Genomic DNA, 6665 nt, shown 5'->3' with positions numbered 1-6665 from the left:
GGTTAGGGTTTAGGCTTTTTGTGTGCTGCCCAGTCATAGCGGATTTTGGTACTCCCTCCGGTCCTTTTTACCTCGCATATTATTAGATATATTATGTCAAGTCAAACTTTATAAAATTTGACCAAAGTATATTTGAATCTAACTATATCAATTTGGCATTGTGAATGCTACTATTTTTTCTATAAATTTGTACAAAGTAGAGATACTTTGACTTTGAACAAACTTTACTTATGTGCAAACTAAAAAGGACGAGTACTACTTGGGTTGTAGAGATGCTCATGTGGCGTCACCTTGACCGACCGATTGATTGGTTGACTAGACTACCGAGAGACGAAGCTCGTTCCCCACCTCTGCCGGCGCGCCACCGCCTTCCACGCCGCCCCTCGTCTCCTCCGGCCGGCGCGCCACCGCCTCGTAGCTACAGTCCAGGTTGGTTCTCTTCTCCCCTTCCCTTCCCTTCTTCCTCGCTCGCGCCGCCGAGCTGCCCTGTGTCCAGGTCGGGCCGGTGGGCGCCCGGAGTTCCCCGCCGCGCCGTCCCGTGACTGCGCCACCACCCACCCCGGCGTGGACACGGATACAGAGAGGACAGTGAGAGTGAGAGAGGAGGGCCAGCAGTAGCAGCAAAGTCCTCGCTCTGCGCCTCTGCCTGCCCGGATCTGGCCGAGGCGGAGGCTGCAAGCCCGGTGCTGTGTGCGCTTGTCCTGTGATTTCAGATTTGGCTGCTGCTGCCGCTGCCGCTTGATGCCGCTGCTGAGATTTATGGTGCTACTCATGTTATTGTCCCTGATGCTCTTGTTTGTTTCTACTGATTTTGCAGCTTCTTTCTTCATCAAAGAAATGTTTGAGCCAAGTTGTGAAAACATTGTGTTTGGGGAGAGACAGAGACAGAGACAGAGAAAGATACATGTTTGTTAGTTATATGTAACCAATAAGATTTGGTGAATGGGCTGGAGTTATCAAAGAAATAAAGGCGGTGTTTTTTTTTCCTGATAATGGTACTCAAGTGAGTATTCAGTGAGTGAGTGAGATTTGGTGGCTTGGTTGGAGTTGCTCTCAACGACAGTCATCTGAGGAAAAAAAAACCTCAGCAACCATGGCGGAGGCTGTTGTCGCGCAGCTGCTGCTCACGCTGGGCGCTGCGCTGGCAAAAGAGGCGGCACACTCTGGCGGAGCGCTGCTTGGTAAGGAAGCATCCGCCCTCAGGGGCCTCTTCGGCAAGATTCGCCGGTCCAAGGCGGAGCTGGAGAGCATGCAGGCCTACCTGCACGAGGCGGAGCGGTTCAAGGACACCGACAGGACCACCGCCATCTTCGTTGGCGAGATCAGGGGCCTAGCCTTCCAGATCGAGGACGTAGTTGACGAGTTCACCTACAAGCTGGAGGACTGCAAGCACGGTGGGTTCACAGCCAAGATGAAGAAGAGGCTCAAGCATATCAAGACCTGGCGCCGCCTGGCTGCCAAGCTCCAAGAAATCGAACACAACCTGAAACATGCCAAGCAGAGGAAGAAGGATTACACGGTCATAGGCAGATCTGCCTCTAAATTTACCAATCAGGCTCTGCACTTCACCAGGGACGAGGACCTTGTGGGAATCGAGGAGAACAAGGAGAGGCTGACACGGTGGCTGACCGGTCGTGGCGGCGGCGATGGTCTGGAGCAGAGCAGCAACAAAGTCACCACGGTGTGGGGGATGCCCGGTGTTGGTAAAACCACTCTGGTTGCTCATGTGTACAACAATGTGAAAGTGGATTTCGACGCCGCGGCATGGGTAACAGTCTCAGAGAGTTACCATCTGGAAGACGTGTTGAAGAAGATTGCTGCCGAGTTCGACATTGCAGTCGATGTCGCCACCAGTGACACGAGAGGCATAGCAGAGTCCATCCATAACTACCTTCAAGGTAAAAAGTACATCTTGGTCCTCGATGATGTTTGGGCTGTGCACATGTGGTCCAAGATAAGGAATGTCTTCCCAACTTCTAATTGTACCGGCCGATTTGTTATCACATCAAGAAAGCATGAAGTGTCACTGTTGGCAACTAGGGAGTCTACAATTCACTTGGAACCGCTACAAGCACATCACTCCTGGGTGCTGTTCTGCAAAGAGGCCTTTTGGAATCATGCTGACAAACAGTGCCCGTTGGAGCTGCAGGAATTGGCTCGGAAGTTCATAGCAAAGTGTCAAGGCTTGCCTATTGCTATTGCATGCATTGGTCGCCTACTCTCCTGCAAACCGCCAACTTCTACTGAATGGGAGAATGTGCATAGGGATTTGGATTTACAGTTGGCGGAAGACGTGATCCCTGATGTTCATATGATCCTAAAGGTCAGCTTGGAGGACCTTCCATATGATTTGAAGAATTGTTTCTTACACTGCGCATTATTCCCAGAAGATCATAAATTAGAGAGGAGGACGATAGTGAGGCAGTGGATTGCTGCGGGATTTATCAAGGAAAAGGAAGATAACAGAACATTGGAGGAAGTGGCAGAGGGATACTTGACTGAGCTTGTGAACCGGAGCTTATTGAGGTAGTGGAGAGGAATCATACTGGACGACTAAACACTGTCGGATGCATGATGTCATACGCCTTCTTGCCCTCAACAAAGCCAAGGAGGAATGCTTTGGTAAAGTTTATAATGGCTCTGCTACTGGGGCATTCTCTGTAGAGGGTGTACGTCGCATATCGGTCCAGGGAGAAAACCTTGAACAACTGAGCCGATCTGGTGCAACACATCTCCGTGCACTCCATGTATTTGGGAGGTATATCGATATTGACTTTATGAAGCCTATTCTAACTGCTTCGAATCTGCTGTCGACATTGGATCTTAAAGGTACTCGTATCAGAATGCTGCCCAATGAGGTATTCGACTTGTTTTAATCTGCGTTATTTGGGTCTTAGACATACCGAGATCGAAAGCCTTCCTGAAGCAGTGGTGAGGTTACAAAATTTGGAAGTCTTGGATGCTTTTGGCACTAAGCTGACATATTTGCCAAACAATGTTGTTAAACTTCAGAAGTTAAGACACCTATATGCGTGGACGTCCGGCATAAGTGTAGGTGGGGTCAAGGTGCCTAATGGCATGCAGCACTTGGCAGGATTACGGGCTCTTCAGGGCGTCAACGCCAGAGTTTCTGCGTGAAGTTAGAGTTCTTACGGAGCTAAGAACATTCGGTGTGTGTAAAGTAAGAAGTGAACACTCTGCTGACTTGAGCAATGCTATCACCAAAATGAGCCATCTTGTTCATCTCGAAATTCTTGCTGCAGCTGAGAATGAGGTTCTGCGGTTTGAAGGGCTATATTTACCTCCAACCCTTTCTTGGCTTTGTTTAGGAGGGCAACTAGAAAAAACATTTATGCCTGAGCTTTTCTCTTCATGGTCACACCTTAATAGCCTTACTCGCTTGACTCTGGCATTCTCCAATATCGACGAGGAAACCTTTTCCTGTCTACGCGTGTTATGTGGTCTACGCTTTCTCGAGCTAATTAAGGCCTTTGAAGGGAAGAGGTTGCATTTTACCACAGGGTCATTTCCAAAACTTAGGTATCTATTCATATGGGTTGCGGCACAGCTCAACCAGGTTCAAATAGAGGAGGGCGCGATGCAAAACCTCATCGAGCTATCATTCACAGAGTGTCCTGAGCTAAATTTTCTTCCTAATGGCATTGAACACCTTGCAGCCCTTGAGAAATTAACTCTGAAAGACACGTCAGAAGAGCTGATAGAGAAACTCCGGCAGAAGAGAGATTCTGATGAATGCACCAAACATGTAATGAAGATTAGCCACATAAGGAATGTCACAGTTGGACTGAGGCAGAAAGGACTTTGGGAAAGGATTAGGTGATTGTCGCTGCTCCAAGGTTAGGGTTTGGTGGTTCTTCTTTCACTCTTTTGTTGCATGCACATACAGTTTTTTCTACTAACATTGCCATATGTTATTACAAGTAATGTTAATTTGTTACGAGTCTATCAACTAAATCTAACATGCTTTTTCTGCATGTTCATGCGTATTGTCACCTGACTCCATAGGACGGAACAGGTAGGGTCGATCATAGAAACAAGTTACTGATCATGCAGTTTCCACTATGTGGATGTTCATTAGTTTAAAGTTTGTTGAAGAAAAGGGATGTGTAATTTCAATCTTTCATACTTGACTAGTTATCCTAAATTAAGAGGCTGAGTCGACTACTCTGTTAAGTAGCTTTTGTAAAGATAAAGAGATTCATTCACTCCCTTTACTGACTGACTCAATTTGCTATTATTACCAGATTCTGCACTGCAATGCAAGCTCTGTTGTCTCCTTGTTACCACTCTTATGATTTTTTTACTGTCCTCTATCGAAGATGAGTTGTAAGAAGGTCAGCCGCACAGCCGAATTCTTGAAGGCGGATGTAAGGTCAGCTGCAAAGAAGAAAAAGAACTACGAGTCAGCGTACTTGGTGGAGCGCAATCATGAAGGGGGAACATGAGATGCTCCGCAACAATGTATGCCATTTTCTTCCACATTATGCTGTATGAAATGAGTATTCTGCTCATCAGTTAGTTGAGTAGCTTCTTCCTTAATCATGTCTGCATACAGACACACACATACACACAGTATGCGACCGATTGTTCAGGAGTAGTAATGCTTCTTCGCTGATCCCTCTTACAAGCTTTTAAGTTTGTGTACTGCCGCTGGCACTTGTAATCATTATTGAGCACTACAAGTATCTATTTCTCACTATTCAGCAGCCATGGTGAACTCTGTTCATGAGAGTATGGTCATATGCTTATGGAAACCCAATCTGGAATTATGTTGCTGTAAATTATTTACAATGAAACCCCTCTGTTATTGAATTTTTTTTTTTGGGGGGGGGGGGGTCTTATTTGTCGCATTGGAATTGGACGGAATGTATGTAAGTTAGCTTCCCAGCGATGTTGGTGGAATGTTCATCCATAATGCAAAATTCCTCTGTTTTTTCTGAGAAAAGGAACACAAAGTTGTCTAAACAACTATTTGTTTTCTACAACAAGGAATAGAAGTTCTCTTTTTCTCATGTCCCATCACAGGGGAAAAATCCTTCTGAGGAATCTGCCGAGTGGTTCAGACATATATTTCTACCAAAATTTGTGTATAAGAGTTACAAAAATTCTCCCCTGATAAATATTCAGATGAATGCAATGAAGATGCAATGAAGATTAACCACATAAGGAATGTTACAGTCCGACTGATAAAGGACTTTGGGTGAGGACTAGGTGATCATCGCTATTCACAAGGTTAGCTTTCGTTTTTTCCATACTTATTACCCTATGTATGTCTTTCATACTAATTATCCTAAATTAATAAGCTGAGTCGATTGTGCTATTAAGTAGCGTCTGCAAAGACTCTCCCCTCACTGGCTGACTAACTGAATCTTTTGCTCTCTAGGGAGGAGGCAAGTACATTAGAGGTGTTGCAGTTGTTACATCAGTTTCTCAGTGAAAATCTGGGCTGTTCTTTCTTGTTACTACTTCTCTATATGACTTGTTTCCTGATTTGCATCGAAGACAAGAAGATCAGCTGTTGATTTCCGTGGCATGATGATTTCCTAGCTCCAAAGAAGAAAAGGAACAATCCTGAAGGGGAGAACACATGTCATGTCGTCTTATTCCACATTACGCTGTGTGCAATGAGTATGTCTGCCAACCAGTTAGTGGTAGTTTCTGTTGCCTAGCTACTTTCTTTTGCATGGTGAACTCTGTTCATGAGAGATTGAGAGCATGACTATACGCTGCTAGAAACTCAATCTGGAATGATGTTGCTGTAAATTAAAACTGTATTCAGTGATTCCGTGACGAAATTGTGTAGCTGATTTGTGCTCCTGTTATGAGAAAAACTTGTTGAATTCGTCCCACCGGAGGCGGAATTAATTGCCTTTTGACTGTCATTGATTGAAATCAAGTTTCGTATACAGTATCATACTATTTGAATACATATCAGATGGGCACGCTGTCTCTCACAAACTCTATTCACCATAGCAGTGTATCACTGAGCAAATTAATTACGGTTACGTTCTAAGATTACCATCTCATATTACATGTAAAAAATTGTTCCCTAGAAATGCCTAACCCGTCAACCTTATTCTGGTTCTAGAATTTCACGGTGTAATGAATGAATTATAGTTTTGGATGCGTTTTCTTAATCCCTTAACTGACATGAGTGCAGTGTCATCCTGAAACAAGACAGTAACTACCTTCAAGGTAAACTCTATTCACCACGCTGCCAAGGCGGCTCTGCCAGACGCCAGCAAGTTGGTTGCGTTTGCAAAGACAAGGCGGGCATGAATTGCTGCTACTATAAATGTACTTGTCAAGAACTGAGCTAAGTTGGCACCCAATTGGTTCGGATAAAAAATAATACTTATTACAGTTATGTTTGCTGAATAATGTAAGTTGTATTATTATACTTATACCCGTTGAAAAATGTAAGGTGTATTATCTCTTGTGGGTGTCTCTGACAAACATGTTATGTCTGCAATATTGAACTGAATAAGGAAGACGGAATTTTCTCTGGTAATAATCTTCTTTCTTGTTGAGATTTATTTTTGCTTTCACATAGAGGAAGTCTGTGATAATCCACAAGTATAGGGGATCACGGTAGTCTTTGAGGGTAGTATTTCACCCAAATTTATTGATTCGACACAAGGGGA

At 44.6% G+C, this 6665-nt stretch overlaps 1 pseudogene; it reads left to right on the top strand.

The window, feature by feature from the left end:
* Positions 1-274: 274 nt before the first annotated feature.
* On the top strand, positions 275-4790 carry LOC125542632 (annotated as a pseudogene).
* The last annotated feature ends 1875 nt before the right edge of the window (positions 4791-6665 follow it).

This window comes from Triticum urartu, chromosome 1 (genome assembly GCF_003073215.2).
Source record: "Triticum urartu cultivar G1812 chromosome 1, Tu2.1, whole genome shotgun sequence".
Lineage (NCBI taxonomy): Eukaryota > Viridiplantae > Streptophyta > Magnoliopsida > Poales > Poaceae > Triticum > Triticum urartu.
This window is presented reverse-complemented; position numbering and strand designations above follow the sequence as displayed.